The sequence below is a fragment of the Periplaneta americana genome, unplaced genomic scaffold, assembly GCF_040183065.1.
Source record: "Periplaneta americana isolate PAMFEO1 unplaced genomic scaffold, P.americana_PAMFEO1_priV1 scaffold_21, whole genome shotgun sequence".
Classification (NCBI taxonomy): Eukaryota; Metazoa; Arthropoda; class Insecta; order Blattodea; family Blattidae; genus Periplaneta; species Periplaneta americana.
In genome coordinates this window covers 2,874,574-2,896,411 of record NW_027185502.1, presented here as the reverse complement: position 1 = coordinate 2,896,411, position 21,838 = coordinate 2,874,574, and the positions used below count along the sequence as shown (strand labels likewise).

Here is a 21,838-nt window from a genome sequence, read left to right as displayed (position 1 = left end):
AAGAGGAAAGTATGAAGTTGAGGTCATACAGCATACTACGCACTGTCAAGGTCAGTGACTGGTGAGACACCAGTTCTCAAAATGAGGTACCTAATGCCCATGACTGAAGGTAAATGGACTGAAAACGACTGATTCATGGATGGTCTTCATAAGGCAAAGACTTCTAGCTCTTTCTGTGGACAGCCTAACCTTGGAGATTATTAAGTACTGTAATTGTTCGAAAATCATGCTAACTTGATATACTGCTAAAATTCTGGATAAACAATTACAATAAGGAGTAAGTTGCAGAAAATTTTCAATTCGTACTGATTTTATCTACCACCTACCACTCCCACTTCAACAAAATCTGTTGGTAGGCAGCAAGTGGTCGAATGCCAATACATGAATAAGTCCATACACATTTCCCTATGCACTCTTTACCACTTAGCTTCTTCGGGACGGACACTCCACACTACTGGGACGGTCTGCATAGGAACTCTCTGTATTTCCCTATTTTCTAACATATAACATGTGCATTCATATTAAAAACACTCTACTCCACATCTCAAATTTGTAAAAATCACTTCCGAATACATAATAAACCTTACAGGACTGAAAGGAAGTTACATTTTAAATGGTTCACAATACTCACGTTTCAACTGTGTCAGTATCGCTCTCTCTCCAAAGCTTGCACATAGTTTCAGCAAATCTTGGTCTTCCTGTTTCCTTGTTCAACTTCCTTCCTTTGTGTACTTTATGATCTTTCAATCAGCAGAAAACAATAAAAATGGACTAATTCTATGTTTTTGGAAAGGATTTCCATTCTTTTTCTTCCATTTACGAATCTGAAAAAAAGAAAGCGGCACAGAGTGAAGAAAAAAAAAAAAAAGTCATCAGAAAGTAAAAGAAAATCAGAGGAGTAATGACTGATGCATATAAAATATTAGTTCATGTTGCTTTTATAGGAATAATTAAAATCAATTTTCTCTACAAGAGAGTAGTGTTTCCATGATGGCCTTGTAACAACCTATACCCAGGCCACTGCAACATTGCACTTGGCAGTTTAGTGTTACGCTGGTAACGAGAGACGTGACCTTGCCACAGTGACCCTCACTACACAACAGCTGACTTAAATTATGCGGAGTTTGCTATTTTGCTCCGTTAAATTAAATGGTAATTATTATGTGACTCATTCCTTATTATTGTTATCTTGGAGAGACCTGAAGTTTTTTTTTTATGTCCACTGTATTAAATTATCTGCACAAATGGAGGGATGCCCATATATACAGACAAATTCCATCTCCTGCTCATAAAATTGAAGAATCATGTGCACCATTCTGACGCCTGACTATTTACGCATGGATTCCCACTACGTGGGTTACCGTTTTTTGAGCATCTTTTTTCTTTGCAACATTTCACACCAGTGCTACAAATTATTTATAGCTAACAAACAAATTACGCACATGATAGTAACACTATGTAACATAAGCAAATCGACAACACAGCAGTGCTCCATGTGGCAACATGAGCAGCTGACAGAAAATGCTACGTTCTGATTGGTTCAGAAGGCTACTGCATAGCATTCAATTTTTTCATAGGAAGGATTGCCAACCCAACTGTACCATGTGTGTTCGTCAGACTTGTTGACATCAATCTTGTATACGCTGACGAAGTATTTCAACAGTGGGAATGGGTTCTGAGTACACAATTTCTTTCAGACAGTTCCACAAATAAAATTCCAGAAATGTGTTCAATGAACTATATCCTAACAAATGGATAGGACGCGCAGGACCCACTTGATGGCCTGTGCGTTCCCCAGACTTAAACCCACTGAATTTTCATTTGAAAGAGTGTGGCATTCTACACAACGACTGCATGCTTGCATTCAAGCCACAGGGAGTCATTCTGAGCATTTCTTGTAATGTTACGCCTATCATTGCTGCAACAGAACTGTACTGATAACTTGGAAATGCGGTACAAATGGACACTGTTCATATAGCATTTTTCACTGTTTTAGTGTGTCCTCCCCCCTGGTGACGTGGATCCCACATATTAAGACTCACCCTATATATGTAAGCAGAAGAGAGTCTTGATTTTTGCCAAAGAATCACATGATAGAGTGGATGTCCAGTAATATTTTTCCATCCCTTTTAATTGTGATAAAAACAGATGCCAACCCCAACACATATTGGACTGCTTACAGTAAAAAAGTACAGAATCTTCTCAAAATAAATAATGGACTAAAAATGTCGAAGCTTATGAATCTGATCCATAGACTACAGTGTAACAAGAGCAACAACAGCAGTAGCAGCAACATTTCTTTCACACTCAAATGTCTCATAGCTATAAATAAGATTATAAATGTATTTAAGTTTGCCAATTTATTTAAGTATCGTGCCTCTTGCTTCTTCTGAGATATTTTGCAAAGTGCTATATTACAAATAAAATTATTGCTAAATCAGGATAAAACCGTTTCAAATAATCACAGATTTTAATGCTCTCAAAACTGACTTCAACATCTTAGAAAACATATCTTTTCCAGTTTATTTCTATTCACAATATTAACTCCTTAACGCTCTACAAAACCTCTGCATGAATGGAATCAAACCTAATATGTTGCTGATGAACTGACATACAGTAACTATAGTAAAACTAGCTGTATTTAGTTAAGAAATTCGAGATTCTCAGGTTAATATCTGGATACTGTGATAAAATAGATTTAGGATTTTTTAGGTGAATAAATGTTTTTTTGTTCGTCATTACTTGTCAATTAAGTTAAAAATTTTAGACATGATGTCTCTAGCAAAAATACCAAATTTTATATCGCATAAAGATACAAATTTTCAGGATAAAAATATGCAACAAAATATTTTTCATATTTTGATTATTAACACATATTGGGGAGCTTGACTTTTTGCAGTGATGTCTTAAGCATATCATTTTAATAGTGTTAAATTGGTAGTAGATGAAATGGACAAAAACTTCGTTCAAAATGTATTGAAGAAATAAATCTCCATATGTTTCTGCTAATTTGAGTGTCTTGTCCAACTCCATTAAAAACTAGAAGAAATAACAAACCTCCTGAAAGAAACTGTTAAAAAAAAGGACACGATACTGAAAGAAAAAATGGCAAGTTTAAAAACAAAACGGAAAAGTTTAAAAAAATAATCTAAACTTGTGTTTAGAAAAAATATTGAATTTGAAATTATGAGCAAAGTTGCCCAAGTTCTAGAAGATCAACAAGTAGACAATGAGAACCTGAGAGTTAATGTCTGACATCCCTCTTCTGAAGTACGTTAGACTGACTTCATTTGATACAGAACAGTCATTTTCCCAGTACCGACTGTGTTCTGTGACAATCAACAGAGATTTTTAATGGATAATTCGGAGATGTCATGTATTGTGAACTGGAATTCCAAAGACATTTCAGCAATAGACTGATGAGGCATGATTAGTGAGTACACAGGCTTTTACTCGTATTTGACTAGGTTAGGATTTTTAGGTGTTAGGATATTGAACATTATTATGTGAAAGATGAAAATATTTTTAATGTTTTAGCTAATATTTTTTAATTCTTTAACACATAAAAAAATTAGTAATTCTCAATTTTTATCACCTAAAAATCCTAAACCTAGTCATAACACTGACATCTGAAAGTAAGATTATTTATTTTCCAATGGCTAGAATTGACAATCGAGTCATTTTCCCTCTAGCTTCCCAGTACAAGCTAACAAGGTCCCCAGTCTGTTGTGCAGTTGGGTTTCAGGCTGGGCAGAACAGAAGGTGTTGTTTGTCCATGATTTGGTCAGGGTTGTTGCACAACACATCTGTTGGAGTGGTATATGCCTACGGTGAGCCAGGCAGTCATGTCCTGACATCAACCTAAATTTTGCTACAGCTTCCTTACGGCCTTCATATTTTTTCTTGATTTCTTTAATCTTCCTGCAGAGGTTTGATTTGGAGTGGATTATTGTTTGGATTTTAGTGCCTTTTTTGAAAAGTTGATCTGCCATTTCATTGTCAAATAGTCCAACATGTGAAGGTGTTATTATATATTGTTGTATATAATTAATTAGTTGTATGATATAATTAAGTCTGTATATGAAAATCAAAATTACCTGTTTTTTTCGCTGTGCTATGCCAGCAGTAGTTTGTTCATCATCCAACATTTCTGACGAAAGATTCTTAATCACTTTATAATTGTCTGCAAGAAATGGGATTTGTTTCTTCTTCAGAAACTGGGCTTTCATGACATCTTTCCCATCTTCACCATAAGCAAACTAAAAACAGAAACGTAATATCTATGTAAATTCTTGTATTCCATGTCGTCGGTTTCTTGGTAAAAGTGACCAAGTCACATTCAAAGGCATCCAACCTTTATGAAAATTTAAGACATAATTATATATTAAAAACTAATAATATAGCACATTTACCTTCAAAATAACTTGTTACTAACATCTAAAGAAGAACAGTTGTCTTTGGATGGATCATTAAACCTTTAAATGCCTTTTCCCAACAATTTTCAATTTTGGACTTGGTCACTTTTACCAAGAAACCGACGATGTTGCACTTTCAATGCAATTGGAAAACAGACAAGAATAATGATAAAACAAAAAACTGGCTGAACATGGACATGCTTTTTTCAAATCTTCACATTATGTTTGAACTTCATAAACGGTAGTTATTATTTAGTACTTATGTATGACATGTTGACACAAAAACTGTACACACACGTACAATATACAGTACATAGGTGAGTTGAATGAAAAACTAAAAAATGTATGCAGACATAAAACTGCCATCCACACATATACAATATATGCAGGTGAGTAATTAACAGAAAAAAAAAATTTTGTTCTAAATTCAGGAACCATTTACTCAGAAACTACTTAAGACAAAGGGCTGAAATTTTGTATGTTAGTTTAAACTATATAGTTCTTCAAAATAAATGGACTGCTATTTTTAAATATTTAATTCAAGTAGTGAAAATGTGGACAGACACATCATATTTTTACAGGACAAAATAAACTAATGGACATTTGTCACATTGTGCTTGTGTAATTGAAGAAGTACTGTTTTTATTTCCCTCATTTTTTCAAATAATATGCTTTTGACAAAGGGCGAAACTTTTGAAAAATGTGAGATTAAAAATTTTTGTAATAGATGTTCCTAACTGTTGACAATCGCAAATTTTCTTTTCCAACACACTTTTCTTTCTGCCATGTCTATATTAAAACAATGAAAGATAATTTGTTTCTGTGGCCAGCTCACAACTCACCAACATTTGTTTATCACACGGTGCACAGGACATTAGTCTGTGTTTGATAGAAACAGAAGAAAAAAATATCTTATATATTCATATTTATACGCGAAAATACTGTTAACAGCACTACCGAGTTAACTGTCATTGTGACTCAGTGAAACATACATCTGCATATATATATGTCTGTGGATCATGTTGTGTTGAAATGTACAAAAGCTCTGTTATTAAAGCAAAATAAACAATTCCTAAATTCACTGGCGAATATGCCCCAAGCACTAATGGAAAATAGTAATGGTTTGTCAAGCATGCAGCAAACATCTGAGTGCAATTTTTATGCATAACTTAAGTTTTGTATACATTATAAAATCTTCAATAAAAGATGCCCTTTCCTAGTAGGCAGTTTGAAAACATGCAACACATTCAGACCAACTTGTTATGAAGAAGATTACAAGGAAGCAATGACTTCGAAAACTTTTGCATCAAAGCCTAGATCATATATGTAACAGATAACTCATTGCTATGTTAAAATTGGCAGCACTCTGAAGAGAACAACCGCCAGGATCGCCACCCGTCCGCCATAAACGAACACGAGATGGCAGTACAGTCGCTAATGCAATTCAAATGGGAATTATGACGTGACTCCTTATGTAACAACTAGATGGCAGCGTAGTAAACCTGATGAAAGTTGTTAACCTCAAAGCCTATAAGACCGACCTATATGGGTATATATGATCTAGGATCAAAGCTAACTCCGAGTATATGAGCTCTGGAAAGACATGTGCAAGGACTTGATTTCAAAAAATGCATTTAGGAATTTCTTTGAAAAATATTGTGAAAAAAAAAACATTTCAGAGGAACCGACATTAAATACACACTTTATTCAAAAACAAGTTGTAAGTTATTTCATCGAGAGAAACCCCCCCCCCCCCCAAATATATATATATACATATATGGTGGAAGTGAAATAACCCTGCAGATTTTTAGAGTGAATAGCTCATGTTGCATGTAACAAAAACTGTAATACCAGATTGGTGGAGAGTTCACAGTTTTCTCAGAAAAAAATGTTTTTTCCTAATGTTTAACACCCTCTTATTTGGTAACTATTGCGAATTGGATTGTGATTCTTGTTCATATCGATAGAAAATCTAATAAAGAATCATTTATCCCTCTGTCCTATTTCAATAATGTGGGCGGTTTTCGTGTAAATTTAATTAAAAAACCACTGAACGATGCAATCCACATCGCAACTTTGTAGCTACAGAAGGGAGCGTAATATAGGTTTTCTATTCATTCAGCATACCCCATCGTCCCTTTCAATCTGCAAGGTTATTTCACTTCCACCCTGTGTATATATAGGGGAGAGTCGGGTAGTATCAGACATCGGTAATATCGGACAGTGCGTTTCTTTCATCTACCACCATATAGTAGTACCTGAATGACATGGTTAGGTTTCTCTATGCGACATCATAGAAACGTAACCATGTCAATCAGGTACTATCATCGTGTGGTAGATGAAAGAAACTCACTGTCCGATACTACCCGACTCTTGCCTATATATATATTCAATATACTTAACATGACAATACATGCATATTTAAATCTTAACTTTAGAGACCACACTCTTCCAATAAGTACCATACTGGCAAAAATCTAATATGACCTCGAACATAATACGACCTCAAGTTTTCAGATGTTCTATATAGAAAAATAAAAATATCTCTATGTAATAAGATTTACACTTTGTAAATGTTATAAAATGAAAAAATTCATTTTGTAACTGGAACTGGATTCTTTTTCAGATGGTAAAATATGTTTGAAAGTAAATCATGAAAAAACAAAGTATATGATTATCTCTTGTGACCAGTGGTGAAGCCAGCAGGTGGGCCCAGGGCCACCCAAAAAATATGCGTATTTTTGCGTTTTTATGGAAAATACTCAAAATTAAAACTAAACCATGGATCCAGAGCAATAGTTACAGTCGATAGCATTAAAGTAAGATGTCAAAAATGCGTTCATTTCTTCAAGAGCCAATTTAACTGTGTTGGGTTGGGCCTAAAAAATTGTCTGGCAGCGATAAAAAGAAGGAAGCCGTGGAGGCTACTGAATTGTTGCATCAGCTAGAAAAATTTGACGCCTTATTTTATTTGGTATGTTTAAACGATATTTTGCTCTTGCAAATTCATTACTGGAAGCACCTCAGTCTCCAAAAATGGATATTAGTAAATGTTCGTCCTTCATTAAGGCAATGATATAAAACTTTTCAAAGCTCTGAAACGAAGAAAAATTCGACAATCATGTCAAGCACAAGGCTTTGTAATCTAGCAATTCTATCATTTGAGAGGGAGAAAAGTTGGGATTTGTTGAAGGATCCACCATCAATGATCGACAGATTCGTTGCTAGGAAATCTCGACAGCTCCAGTTCACCTTATGAAGCCTTTGTATAGGTATGCCTTGCATGGTTGTGTATCATAATTTTGCATGTTATTAAATAAGACTTCCGAGAAGGAGTTTCAAGAGAGTTGACGGCAGCGGCATTGTCAGGGGATGGGTCTGATAGTTTCTAAACCCTGCATATCTGACCTACCCAAAATAATTAGTCTGGCTACGCCACTGCTCGTGACCAGAATATTGTACAAAATGGAAATATAAAAATTGAAAATTTATCCTATGAAGAGGTGGAAAAATTCAAATATCTTGGAGCAAGAGTAACAAATATAAATGACACTTGGGAGGAAATTAAATGCAGAATAAATATGGGAAATACCTGTTATTATTCGGTTGAGAAGCTTCTGTCACCCAGTCTGCTCTCAAAAAAACTGACAGAATTTATAAAACAATTATATTATCGATTATTCTGTATGGTTGTGAAACTTGGACTCTCACTTTGAGAGAGGAACAGAGATTAAGGGTGCTTGAGAATAAAGTGCTTAGGAAAACATTTGGGACAAAGAAGGATGAAGTTACAGGAGAATGGAAAAAGTTTCACAACACAGAACTACACACATTGTATTTTTCACCTAACATAATTAGGAACATTAAATCCAGACATCTGGGACGGGTAGGGCATATAGCACGTATGAGCGAATCCAGAAATGTATATAGAGTGTTAGTTGGGAGGCCGGAGAGAAAAAGACCATTGGGAAGGCCGAGACATAGATGGGAGGATAATATTAAAATGGATTTGAGAGAGGTGGGATATGATTATAGAGACTGGATTAATCTTGCTCAGGACAGGGCAACAATGAACCTCTGGGTTCCTTAAATACCGTTAAGTAAAATAAAAATTATAAATTATGATTTATTTAACGACACTTGCAACTGTCGAGGTTATATCAGCATCACCGGTGTGCCGGAATTTTGTCCCACAGGAGTTCTTTTACATGCCACTAAATCTAGGGACATGAGCCTGTCGCACTTAAGCAACCTGGCCAGGATCGAACCCACAACCTCAGGCACAGAAGGCCAGCGCTATACGAACTGTGCTACTCAGGGGACATGGTAAGTAACTAAACCTGCCACAAAATGTCATCCTTACTGCTATCCATGTTCTTAGAAACACAGCACTTTTTAAAACGCTTCACAGCCAATACTGATCCATGCTGTAAATATGTATCGGATCAGTACTGTGCACTTCGTTTTTTCCAATTTGCTATTGGCTATTGGTGTCAGAGCATGGTCCGTTTAAGCAATAGTCTTCAACCTTCCTAAACACCCTGGTGTTCTATTTCAAGCACAAAATGGTTGCATGACTGAGGAATTTATGGTTGACTGCTTTAGGTTTGTTGTAAATAAACCCTTTAAGGATAACATGCGCAGAGTATATGGTCAGTTAGTATAGTCTGCACGTCCTATAAGGTAGACTTCTTTTATCACTGAAAAATGCTAGGCTGCGATTACAATATTATAAGAATGGTTTTCACACAGCTGTTTCTATGCAAAAACATCGTAATAGATTTGGACCCATATTGTAATCATCATTGCCAGTAATATTTTACTTTTGAAGGAATGAATGGTGAGTGCTTCTCATTACCATACCTGCACTACAGTGCCATCACTGTCTCTAACTGTCATGTCGTAATGAACTACTAAACCTTCCAAATGTTTAACTAAGCATCTTTGGAGATATCCACTCCTACTGGTTTTCACAGCTGTATCAATTAAACCCTGAAAATAAGAAATGATTGTGTTTAAATACATACATGAAAACAAGTATCAGTATTCTCATGAATACTGTGAAATATTGTGGTTAAATACATGCATGAAAACAAGTATCAGTATTCTCATGAATACTGTGAAATATTGTGGTTAAATACATGCATGAAAACAAGTATCAGTATTCTCATGAATACTGTGAAATAATGTAGTTAAATACATGCATGAAAACAAGTATCAGTATTCTCATGAATACTGTGAAATATTGTGGTTAAATACATGCATGAAAACAAGTATCAGTATTCTCATGAATACTGTGAAATATTGTGGTTAAATACATGCATGAAAACAAGTATCAGTATTCTCATGAATACTGTGAAATATTGTGATTAAATACATCCATGAAAACAAGTATCAGTATTATCATGAATACTGTGAAATATTGTGATTAAATACATCCATGAAAACAAGTATCAGTATTATCATGAATACTGTGAAATATTGTGGTTAAATACATGCATGAAAACAAGTATCAGTATTCTTATGAATACTGTGAAATATTGTGGTTAAATACATACATGAAAACAAGTATCAGTATTCTCATGAATACTGTGAAATATTGTGGTTAAATACATGCATGAAAACAAGTATCAGTATTCTCATGAATACTGTGAAATATTGTGATTAAATACATCCATGAAAACAAGTATCAGTATTATCATGAATACTGTGAAATATTGTGATTAAATATATCCATGAAAACAAGTATCAGTATTATCATGAATACTGTGAAATATTGTGATTAAATACATCCATGAAAACAAGTATCAGTATTCTCATGAATACTGTGAAATATTGTGGTTAAATACATGCATGAAAACAAATATCAGTATTCTTATGAATACTGTGAAATATTGCGGTTAAATACATCCATGAAAACAAGTATCAGTATTATCATGAATACTGTGAAATATTGTGATTAAATACATCCATGAAAACAAGTATCAGTATTCTCATGAATACTGTGAAATATTGTAGTTAAATACATCCATGAAAACAAGTATCAGTATTCTCATGAATACTGTGAAATATTGTGGTTAAATACATGCATGAAAACAAATATCAGTATTCTTATGAATACTGTGAAATATTGTGGTTAAATACATCCATGAAAACAAGTATCAGTATTATCATGAATACTGTGAAATATTGTGGTTAAATACATGCATGAAAACAAGTATCAGTATTCTTATGAATACTGTGAAATATTGTGATTAAATACATCCATGAAAACAAGTATCAGTATTATCATGAATACTGTGAAATATTGTGGTTAAATAAATACATGCATGAAAACAAATATCAGTATTCTCATGAATACTGTGAAATATTGTGGTTAAATACATCCATGAAAACAAGTATCAGTATTCTCATGAATACTGTGAAATATTGTGGTTAAATACATGCATGAAAACAAGTATCAGTATATTGTGGTTAAATACATACATGAAAACAAATATCACTATTTTCGCAATTCTATCCTGAATAAATGTTTGTAGCTTTTAAACAGATTGCAGTCTGCTCAGATTTCTCAAGGTAATTGTGAAGATTTCCACTGGATGTTTTTTCATACATAAATTATACAAGATGATTACATAAGAAATAAATTTAACAAGTTACATGGCCTCAAGTGTTTAAGATATCGAAAGTCACCTTAAATGGTTTTGTAAATATATTCGTAAAGTTTCACTCAACAGCTTAACATAACTTCGTCAACACTTTCAATTGATGCTCGGATGTCATTGTTCATATCATCTAGGTCAGTAATCAGTAGAAGAGGAGGAATCAAAACTCGGTATTTCAGATGCCACTGTTACTGCCACTGCCACCACCACCACCACTATCATCAAAAGTCGTTTCCAAATGTGGGCTTCTACGCCCATACAAAAAAGTCGGATTGTTAGGTCAGGGCTTCATGGTAGCCAAACTGTGAGTGATTTATTTCAACTGTTGCAAAACCAATTAAGTGCTGTAGAAGAGTTCTTTCCAGATGATCTCTAACTTCCCAGTGTCAATGGAGTGGTGACCCATTCTGTTGCAAAATTAAATTTTCACAGTCTTCATACATTTGAGGCATCAACCAATTAATGGCCATATCGAGATAAGGAGATCTTGTAACAGTTTTTCATGGGAAAAAAGGGGGGGGGGATAACCATTTTGCAGGACATAACATAACACATTAACATGAGGAATCCCGCACATACTCCATTATTCTTTTAGAATTTTCAGTCCCCCATATTCGAATGCTCTGTTTGTTTACTGACGTGGAATGTTAACTTATCACTAAAATCATCTTCCTCACAACATATAAGCATTTCCACACAGGTCACCACGTTTAATGTTGTCATTGTCAGTTAGAACTTACGATGACTTTAGTTTGTATAAAATTAGTCCTACAGGTGGTTGTGGAATTTGTAGCACTTCTTGTCGATTTCTTTGGACAGTGTTGGAAAGCAACATGAACACAATCAAATTTTTCATCGGACACATATGTTTTCCCAGAATTTTTATCCTTACACAAACTTTCAGTTGTTTTAAGTTTCTTGTGCAATCACAGATCAACTGCCTATCATCATGATTCAGTGTCCTGCCCAAGGGTAGGTCTTTCACTGCAAATCCAGCTTTCTCCAGTCTTTCTCTTTTTTTCTCTTCATATGATCCATATATCTTAATGTCGTCTATCATCTGATATCTTCTTCTGCCCCGAACTCTTCTCCCGTTCACTATTCCTTCCAGTACATCCTTCAGTAGGCAGTTTCTTCTCAGTCAGTGACCCAACCAATTCCTTTTCCTCTTCCTTATCAGTTTCCTCATCATTCGTTCTTCACCCATTCTTCCAACGCAGTTCCATTTCTTATTCTGTCTGTCCACTTCACACATTCCATTCTTCTCCATATCCACATTTCAAATGCTTCTATTCATTTCTCTTCACTTCGTCATAATGTCCATGTTTCTGCCCCATACAATGGCACACTCCACACAAAGCACCTCACTAGTCTCTTCCTCTCTAGTTCTTTTTCCAGGGGTCTGCAGAAGATGCTCCTTTTTATATTAAAAGCTTCCTTGGTAATTGCTATCCTCCTTTTGACTTCCTGGCAGCAGCTCATGTTACTACTTATAGTACACCCCAAGTATTTGAAGCTGTCCACTTGCTCTACTGTCTCATTTAAAATTCGCAAGTTTACCTCCTTTATTTTTCTTCCCATGACCATGGTCTTCGTCTTATTTGCATCTATCTTCATCCCATACTGCTCAAGCTGTCATTTAGCTCCAGTAGCATATCCCTTAGTATCATCTCCTCTTCTGCTAACAACGCCATATCATCAGCAAATCTTATGCACTTTATTCTTCTTCCTCCTATTATAACTCTTCATGTTATGGAAACAGTTTTACTAAATCCTCCAAGTAGATGTTGAACATGTAGGTGATTAAGGGCATCCTTGACATACTCCTCTACCAATTTCCCTTCCTTCTGACATTTCTTCTCCTATCCTGACTTGTTGGTAGTAATTTTCTCAAATGTATTTTATAATGCCACTGCATGCCATTAACAGAATTCGTTTTGTGTAATTCAAGCACGCAAAATGAATGCTTTTTCTGTGGCAATGGCAGCCATCCTAGTGGAACTGTGTGTGATGTGACTTAATCGATAATCAATATGAATACAAACTTTCAATGTTGATGAATAAAAATCTACAAAAAGAATTTCTAAATCTTCAATTGTAATGATTTTATAACTTGTTGATAGTATCTATTTATTTTGTAATCATGGTATATATTATTTCATTTTGCAGTGCTTTATTTTAAATCAGTGAAAAATTCTTACATAAATCAATATGCAATTTGTTTGAAGCATAATAAGAATTGTAAAATATGTTGTTTAGAATCACAACACACAGGATACAAATACCGATGGATTTTTTTCTTATTAGAGAAAATCACTGACAATCATGGCAGACAACTCCGGTCTCAGCACAACTTCGTGACAAATTGCTACTGAAGATGAAGTGACAAGTGCGTCGAAACATGTATAGAAACTGAAGATTTAACTGTATTGTACCTGACTGTGTTCAGACAACTATTGTTTAGAATTTTCCTTTTATTATTTTAATGATTACTTAATTCAGATGTGAACACTGTATGAAATAAATATGATCTTATTTGTCTATCTCTAAGACACAAAATACAGTAAAACTCCATTTTAACATTCCCGTTTTTAAGGAATAATCTGTCAAGTCCCAGCCAAATTACCATAAGAATAATGTTAGTTAGTTTCCAGTAGTTGGATCTTGACTTAATGGCATCTTCCATATTGTAATTAATTAATTTCCGCTTTTAAGGAAACCTGGTTTAAGGAAAATCTTAGTTTTAAGGAATACTTTTCAAGTGGATTTAGTGATAATGAAGTCCAAATATCAAATCAACTTTCAATAATCAATAGTACCAGCATATTCGATACAGCATCTCAATCGACAGTAATGCAGCACCATTATTCTTTATAGTTCTTAATGGTCTTGCTTTGCATTGCTTTTACAGAGAGGTTGCTTCGCTTGTTTCGTTCTTGCGAGTTGTGTGGATCCTGTTTTCAAGTGTTTTGTTAGTTTATGCTGTTTGTGCATTGTCATAATGGCGACTAAATGAAAGAAATTAACTGTCAGACAGAAAATTAAAATACTAAAGGATGTTGAGGTTAATCCTCAAATAACAATATCACATATTGAAAAGAGCATAGTTTGCCAACTAATTCATTATGGGGGATAATAAAGAAAAAGAAGAAATTTTCATTGTCGAGTTTGTGTCATTAGGGCCAAACCAAACGGAATAACATTTGTGCCTCACCACTTGAAGAGTTATAAAATCTTATAATTAAATTCATTGTAAATGATAATTGCAAGCCCAATTAAATGATTATAATGTTTGGTATATAATACACATGTTAGTACTAGTTACTTTAGCATCTCCATTCCATTTTACGTAAACCCCCTTTTAAGGAAAACCCCTGTTTAGGGGGGGGGGAGTAATCCCCCAGAGATTCGTTAAAAAGGGGTTCTACTGTACCTAGTTAACTCTACATCACCTTTAATGATTTTTTAAAATTATGTTTCTTGCATAAAATAAAAAGATGAATGAAATGACCGCCCAGTATGTTCCCAGAGCCCTACGCTTCGCTATATGTAGAATTATTTATATTTTTTGTTGCGAATTTTGTTAATCTTCAAACAGTCTCTCAGTCCCAGGTAGCTGCTATCCTTTATAAAGAGACACTTACCTATTGTTATATCAATTGTCATAACACACATCTTGTTATACAAGAGTGAACTAAAGCAAAGTCTAGGCAATTTCAGTTTTCATGTCACTTTTAACTGCTGATTTTCTTAAACACAAAAATAATATTAGAAAAGATTACAGACTGTGAGATCCAACGAGAGGTGGAGTTCCCAGACATGTTCACAAGGTCACAAATATTGTGAAAAGGTAAGACAGGGAATTTCGCCAGCAATGAACAGTCAGTTCGGCAGAAAGGCCTGATGACGTTTGAGTGTGTTTGGAATTTAATCCAAAAAAATCTTTAAGGTGTTATATCAAGAAACCAGGTTATCTTATGGTAAGTAGGCTTAATGTCATGCTTACAGACACATGAAATTCGTGAGACATGATAACGTGAATTGCTTTCATTTTTCCAATTCTTTGTACCATTTACTTCCTTCCAGAACTCCTCCCCCCCCCCCCCCCCGCAAAAAAACTCACTTCTGAAACGCGAAATAACGCGAATTTGAATAATAACCTGAAAAAAAAACATAATTCAAGTTTTTAGTAGATTCCAGCAATACATGTTTCGTTCACAAAATCTTAACAAAGAATTTTTAAGTATGTACTACAATATTTTCATAATTTCAGTTTTCCTTTTTTTGATGGCACATTTCTGCCATTTTATCAACAAATGAATGCAGGTGTGTATTAAAAACTGTAAAAACTGAAAATTGATACTGAAAATACTGTATTATACCATCTTATCATGTTTAATATCTTAAGCTAGTATTACAAAACTTGCAAAGGGTTATATAAATTTAAAATAACACCGACAAATTGGCAATGATACTGAAATCTTGAAATTTTAAGACGAATTTTCCTAAAAATAAAACAACTTTCATGGGACTCTAGTCATGCTTCATTCACGTATTTATGATTTATTCATTTCCTATACTCCTTTATTGTTCATTAACATAATCTCTACCTCTGAATAAGGTTCTGGCTGATATGTACATCTACTGTCAGGCAGCAGGCCTACATCTCATTTGATGTGTGTCACAGAAATGACAGGGGAAAGGAACTGGCCACCCTAGTCCATTATCTACCGGCTAAGTTACCTTATTGGTGTCACCTATGAGGATTTCCAACCTGTCTTTGGACAGTTGACTAAACAGCAACAACAATTAAATCATTACTCATTATTTCATTTATTTATTAATTTAATAGAATATTCTATAATTATATGTCAAGGGATGAGCAGTGACAGAACCGGATGGTTGACAGCAGACTCCACTTTATGTTGGATCTCCCTGTATAACTATTAATGTACATTTGTACAAAATGAATTATATGTATCTATTTAAACGAAGTCAAATGTCTTACTTCTTGGATTACAGAAAATGCCTTTTGTGTGCAATCCAGAGAACTGAGGTTCATCTATTTATTTGGTTTCATATTAAATGATTTCATTTAAGTATATGTATTTTGAATAATAGTTCAGTAAAACGATGATAATGACTTGACACTTAGGAATGACCCTTAGAAGTTTCACTTGTATATTTTGAAAACTTCACAATACAGAACATCCATAAAAACTAGGTTAAATACAGTGAAATAAATCAGTTCTGTTAACAATGTATTCTATAACAATAGAAAGCCAGTGGAGTTTCATTATCAAAACAAAATTAATGGTTCACTGAACTTGTAAACATTTCTATGGTTAAGTACTCTTTGTCCCTTGTGGCAGCTCACGAATAGTGAGAAGATTTCTAAATTCTGTAACGATTCTTTCAAACTGCTCTAATTCCTGTTGTAGCCATGACATATACGTGATTCTTTTTTTTTTAATTGCTGGATTTAAGTTAGTGCATGGCCTGTAGTAATATGTAAGGAATGACGTTTGAACCTACCTGGGCCTCTTTAAATCTGCAGTGTTGCACTAAAATGCTTATTTCTCGAAAACCATATATCAGTTTTACATAAAATAAACACATTCTTAATCTAAAAACCTAAAGAATTAAAGTACAAAATGAAGTCAAATTTAAAAGTGACAAAATTGATCATACCAGTCATACCTGAACTGTTGAAAAAGGCGTAAAATGAATAATAAAAAATGCGTCACATTTATAATACCAATTTTTTTATCCGTACCTCTTCCAGCCATACAATGGAAAAAAAATTCCTGTGGCTTGATACCAGTCATGAACCTTCCATCCACAAAGCCTCCGGCTCTTGGCGATGTGTTGTAGCGAGGAAAGCTGGGAGTGCCTTGCCTGACACCATGTGCCTTCCAGTTCAATCTGACCCAGCAGGCAGCAGATCTGCATAGCATTCACAGCTGGACCCTTGGCACCAGTCTGAATCATAAGTTGCAAGTTATTGCAGGGAAATCTCTTCAAAAGCCCCCATGGAATGCACGCCCTATAGCCAGAACAGATTGATTGATGTTAGCACATTTTAAAGTTTTTTCTTAACCTGTATTTAATTTCAAATCGTAATTTCATTAACATACAATAGTTATATGCTGTCTATCAGTGGTGGTGTGCGGTATCCTTAGGGTAGGCTTTTCTTTTAGAGAGATAACTCAATGTCACTACTACCCGACAATATTTTATAATCCAGCTTTAGAAGCATATTATGTATTACTTACTTACTGGCTTTTAAGGAACCCGGAGGTTCATTGCCACCCTCACATAAGCCCGCCATTGGTCCCTATCCTGAGCAAGATTAATCCAGTCTGTATCACCACATCCCACCTCCCTCAAATCCATTTTAATATTATTCTCCCATCTACGTCTCGGCCTCCCTAAAGGTCTTTTTCCCTCCAGCCTCCCAACTAACACTCTATATGCATTTCTGGATTCGCCCATACGTGCTACATGCCCTGCCCAGCTGAAACATCTGGATTTAATGTTCCTAATAATGTCAGGTGAAGAATACAATGCGTGCAGTTTTGTGTTGTGTAACATTCTCCATTCTCCTGTAACTTCATCCCTCTTAGCCCCAAATATTTTCCTAAGCACCTTATTCTCAAACACCCTTAACCTATATTTTTCTCTCAAAGTGAAAGTCCAAGTTTCACAGCCATACAGAACAACCGGTAATATAACTGTTTTATAAATTCTAACTTTCAGATTTTTTGACAGCAGACTGGATGATAAAAGCTTCTCAACCGAATAATAACACGCATTTCCCATATTTATTCTGTGTTTAATTTCCTCCCAAGTATCATTTATATTTGTTACTGTTGCTCCAAGATATTTGAACTTCTCCACCTCTTCAAAAGATAAATTTCCAATTTTTATATTTCCATTTCGTACAATATTCTTGTCACGAGACATAATCATATACTTAGTCTTTTCGGGATTTACTTCCAAACCTATCTCTTTACTTGCTTCAAGTAAAATTCCCGTGCTTTCCCTAATCGTTTGTGAATTTTCTCCTAACATATTCACGTCATCCGCATAGACAAGCAGCTGATGTAACCCTCTGTGTTATCCTGGACTTTCCTAATGGCATACTCTAGAGCATATTACGTATTATGTTCATTAAATTATTCTAGCAGATTTCGACAATGAGCACAAAACTAATAAAGAAATAACACAAAATTTTAAAGAATTGCATCTTGTTTACTTGAAGGAAAACTCCATTCTTTCCTTTTGCTTCGTAAACTCATTGATAATTTCATTGTAAAATGTTGCAGAATTTTAAGTGCTTGTAGCTTCTTCTTCTTCTCTACTGACATCAAGGCTGGGTTGTTCAATCTTTCTTACTCTTGAGTCGATCGTTCAAGTGATTTCATTTGTTTAAAGACAGAAATGATCTTTCGACTGATACTAATGTGTTGGTTATGATGTCAACTCGTACAGTTCAGACTGCTGTGTGTAGTCGCTTAAATTTCAGTTCTTGAGGATATTTACCACGAATAATTTTTGCATATTGATTTATATTAAAATATTGAAAATATGCCACCTATTTTTTTATGTTTTAATTTCACACCCACGAGTTCTGACACAGGCTTTCCCACAGTTACAATTTCGCTTTTTCATTGAAAGAACGGCAATCAAATGACCTTTTCAGGCTTTCTTCTATTGTGTACTTATTTTAAGTCATTATATGACACTCACCCTTCAATTTACACTTTTGCATCAATAATGAAACACTATTCACTTCTGTTTTTGCGTACCAATACTCTTGGAATTAGAAATCACCTCCAAAGTACATCTGCTTAGCGCCTACTGGACCGACATAACAAACCAAATGGTTGCATACAGAGAGCAAGCAAGCCAACGAGGCAAGATAGAAGACAAGAGAAAACTCGTTGCGGCACACGATCATGGTTCCGATAGCTGACCGTACAGTACAGCTCGTTGCATTGCCTGCAAGACAGCGCAAAGTTAGACTAGATATGAAAGAAAAAGTAATTTATGTAAAAAAAAATGGATATTTATTAGCTTTTGAAGCTAGTAATATCTTTAAATACAATTTATTGTTAATATTAAAAAAGGCAGGTTAGGTGCAGCACACATAGCCTACCCTGGATGAACGCAATTGCTGTATATGATGATTTTTCTGCTGTCTTATTCTGTACTATGTTAAAGTATCTTGTATCAGGCAAGATATGAAGACATTTTAGACAAACTAACGTTGCATTACACAATTTGTATGTATTTTTTATTTTTAGTTGGTTATTTAACGACGCTGTATCAACTACTAGGTTATTTAGCATCGATGAGATTGGTGATAGCGAGATGAGGACGAGGATTCGCCATAGATTACCTGGCATTTACATTACGGTTGGGGAAAACCTCGGAAAAAACCCAACCAGGTAATCGGCCCAAGCAGGGATCGAACCCGCGCCCGAACGCAACTTCAGACCGGCAGGCAAGCGCCTTAACCGACTGAGCCATGCCGGTGGCTATTTGTATGTAATTAACATATCAATTATATTGGTCAATCACAGAATACGTATATGTTAGCACAATTTCAAAACAAATTTTAAAATACAAGCCCAATGGAAGAAGTTATAAAAATGGAACAAAGCTATACACATTACTAGGCATCTATATGACAGATACTGTAAAATACCTCGTAACCGGCACCCAAATATCCAGCAATACCAAAACAATGGCACATTTGGCAGGGCAAAAGAAAAGTTCAAATCTGCCACATTACTACAGTCTGGACTGTCAGTTTTGCCACATTAGGAAGTTCGCACAAACATTCGTTTTCAATGAATATTCGAACCTAAAATTTGCTTATTATATGTGTTGTGTGATGTGTTTTAATAAAGAAAATCTATACAGTTTTTATGTTTATTTAATTATGTTTGGGCTGTCAGTGTTGCCACATTAGATAGTTCACACGAACTTTTGTTTTCAGTAAATATTCGAATCTGAAATTAGTATATTATTTGTGTTGTGTGATGTGTTATAAAGAAAATCCACACAGCTTTTATGTTTATTAATTATGTTCAGGCCATCAGTGTTGCCACATTAGGAAGTTCGCAAGAACTTTCATTTTCAGTGAATATTCAAACCTAAAATTAGTGTATTATTTGTGTTGTGTTGTGTTTTAATAAGGAAAATCCATACAGTTTCTATGATTATTCAGTTATGAGCAAGTGACAGAGAAATAAGCTTCACATGGCTGCAGATTCAACATGAAATACGTACATATTGGTATTTATTCAATTATCTAGCAAAATCTTGTATCCGGAACTAGTCTGGTGCTGGATAAGAGGGATTCTAATGCAATGACAATATGAAGTCCCTTTATGTGTTGCTGGAAAGGTCATGGTAAAATGAAGAATTGGTAGGATGGCAGTCGAAATGGGAATAAAGAAACTCCACCCGAACTGTAATCGTTGCCCACATCTCCTTCTTCGATATAGGCATAAGTCTGCTTCTCTTTTCAACTTATATACATAATGTATATATTGATAATAATCCAAAGCTTTCTAATATATTCTCTTTGGTCATCCTTGTTCCCTTTTCCTTCCTAGCATCTTTTCCCCCTTTTCTGAGGAGGACACGAAGGCCTGCATCACTACCTGAGGCATATTGTGCCAGTCATTATGGAAGTCGTCAGAAGTACACTGCTGTGAGTATCACGATTCACTGTTTGGAGCCATCAATTTAGCTACAACACCCACTCTGATGGACTCAGAAACTTCTGTCCCTTTGTGACTTCAGTAGTTTCCTTTGCTAGATGTTATCTGTATGCAAATAATGGTACTACCACAGTCTAGCATATTATAATAATAATAATAATAATAATAATAATAATAATAATAATAATAATAATAATAATAATAATAATAATGATTTATTTTAGCTGACAGAGTTAAGGCCGTCCACTCAACCAGCAAAAAGTATATATTACATATGCATGAACTTACAAAGAATTCAACAATTTGATTTAGATGAGAGTTGCATGTATACAAGAGTTATTTACGAATTAAACAACAAAATACTATGAACTATTAATTAAACACTGAAATAAACTGTGTAGCAGAATTAAGCTAAAATACATAGAATGTTATTATATTTCAAATAATGTTAGATAATAAAAACAGATTATTATGAGACAATTTTGAAAATACAGCACTATCAGGATGATGTCTAAAGAAAGAAGTAACAATGTATTTCTTTTTTTATTTTATTGGGTTATTTTACGACGCTGTATCAACATCTAGGTTATTTAGCGTCTGAATGATATGAAGGTGATAATGCCGGTGAAATGAGTCCGGGGTCCAACACCGAAAGTTACCCAGCATTTGCTCATATTGGGTTGAGGGAAAACCCCGGAAAAAACCTCAACCAGGTAACTTGCCCCAACCGGGATTCGAACCCGGGCCACCTGGTTTCGTAGCCAGATGCGCTGACCGTTACTCCACAGGTGTGGACGTAACAATGTAGTCAGTGATAGTTTAAATCAGTATGATTGGAGTGAAATGCTAATAAGGTTATCTTTCAAGCTGTTTTTAAAGGTGTTTATTGTCTTGCAGCCCCTAATACTTTGTGACAAGGAATTCCATTGTTGCGAGGTGGATACTGTAAAAGATGATGAATAACAACATGTTCTGTGAAGAGGTATACTTAGCGTGCCACAGATAAGTGACCTGGTATTCA

At 34.7% G+C, this 21,838-nt stretch overlaps 1 protein-coding gene and 1 pseudogene across 4 annotated transcripts in view; both read right to left on the bottom strand.

Moving 5' to 3' along the window:
• The window catches only part of LOC138693789 (uncharacterized), a 180,436-nt gene extending 179,678 nt beyond the window's left edge, over nucleotides 1–758 (bottom strand). For 2 of the 4 annotated variants that reach the window (XR_011330446.1, XR_011330449.1), the window contains exon 1: nucleotides 632–742. The gene's annotated coding sequence lies outside the window, so the exon portion shown is untranslated. Of the gene's footprint in view, nucleotides 1–631 lie in introns of all 4 variants that reach the window. The other 2 variants (XR_011330450.1, XR_011330448.1) reach the window with 2 other exon arrangements.
• A 3,364-nt stretch (nucleotides 759–4,122) lies between these two features.
• Nucleotides 4,123–21,838, bottom strand: part of LOC138693790 (DNA-directed RNA polymerase I subunit RPA1-like) — a 190,347-nt pseudogene continuing 172,631 nt past the window's right edge.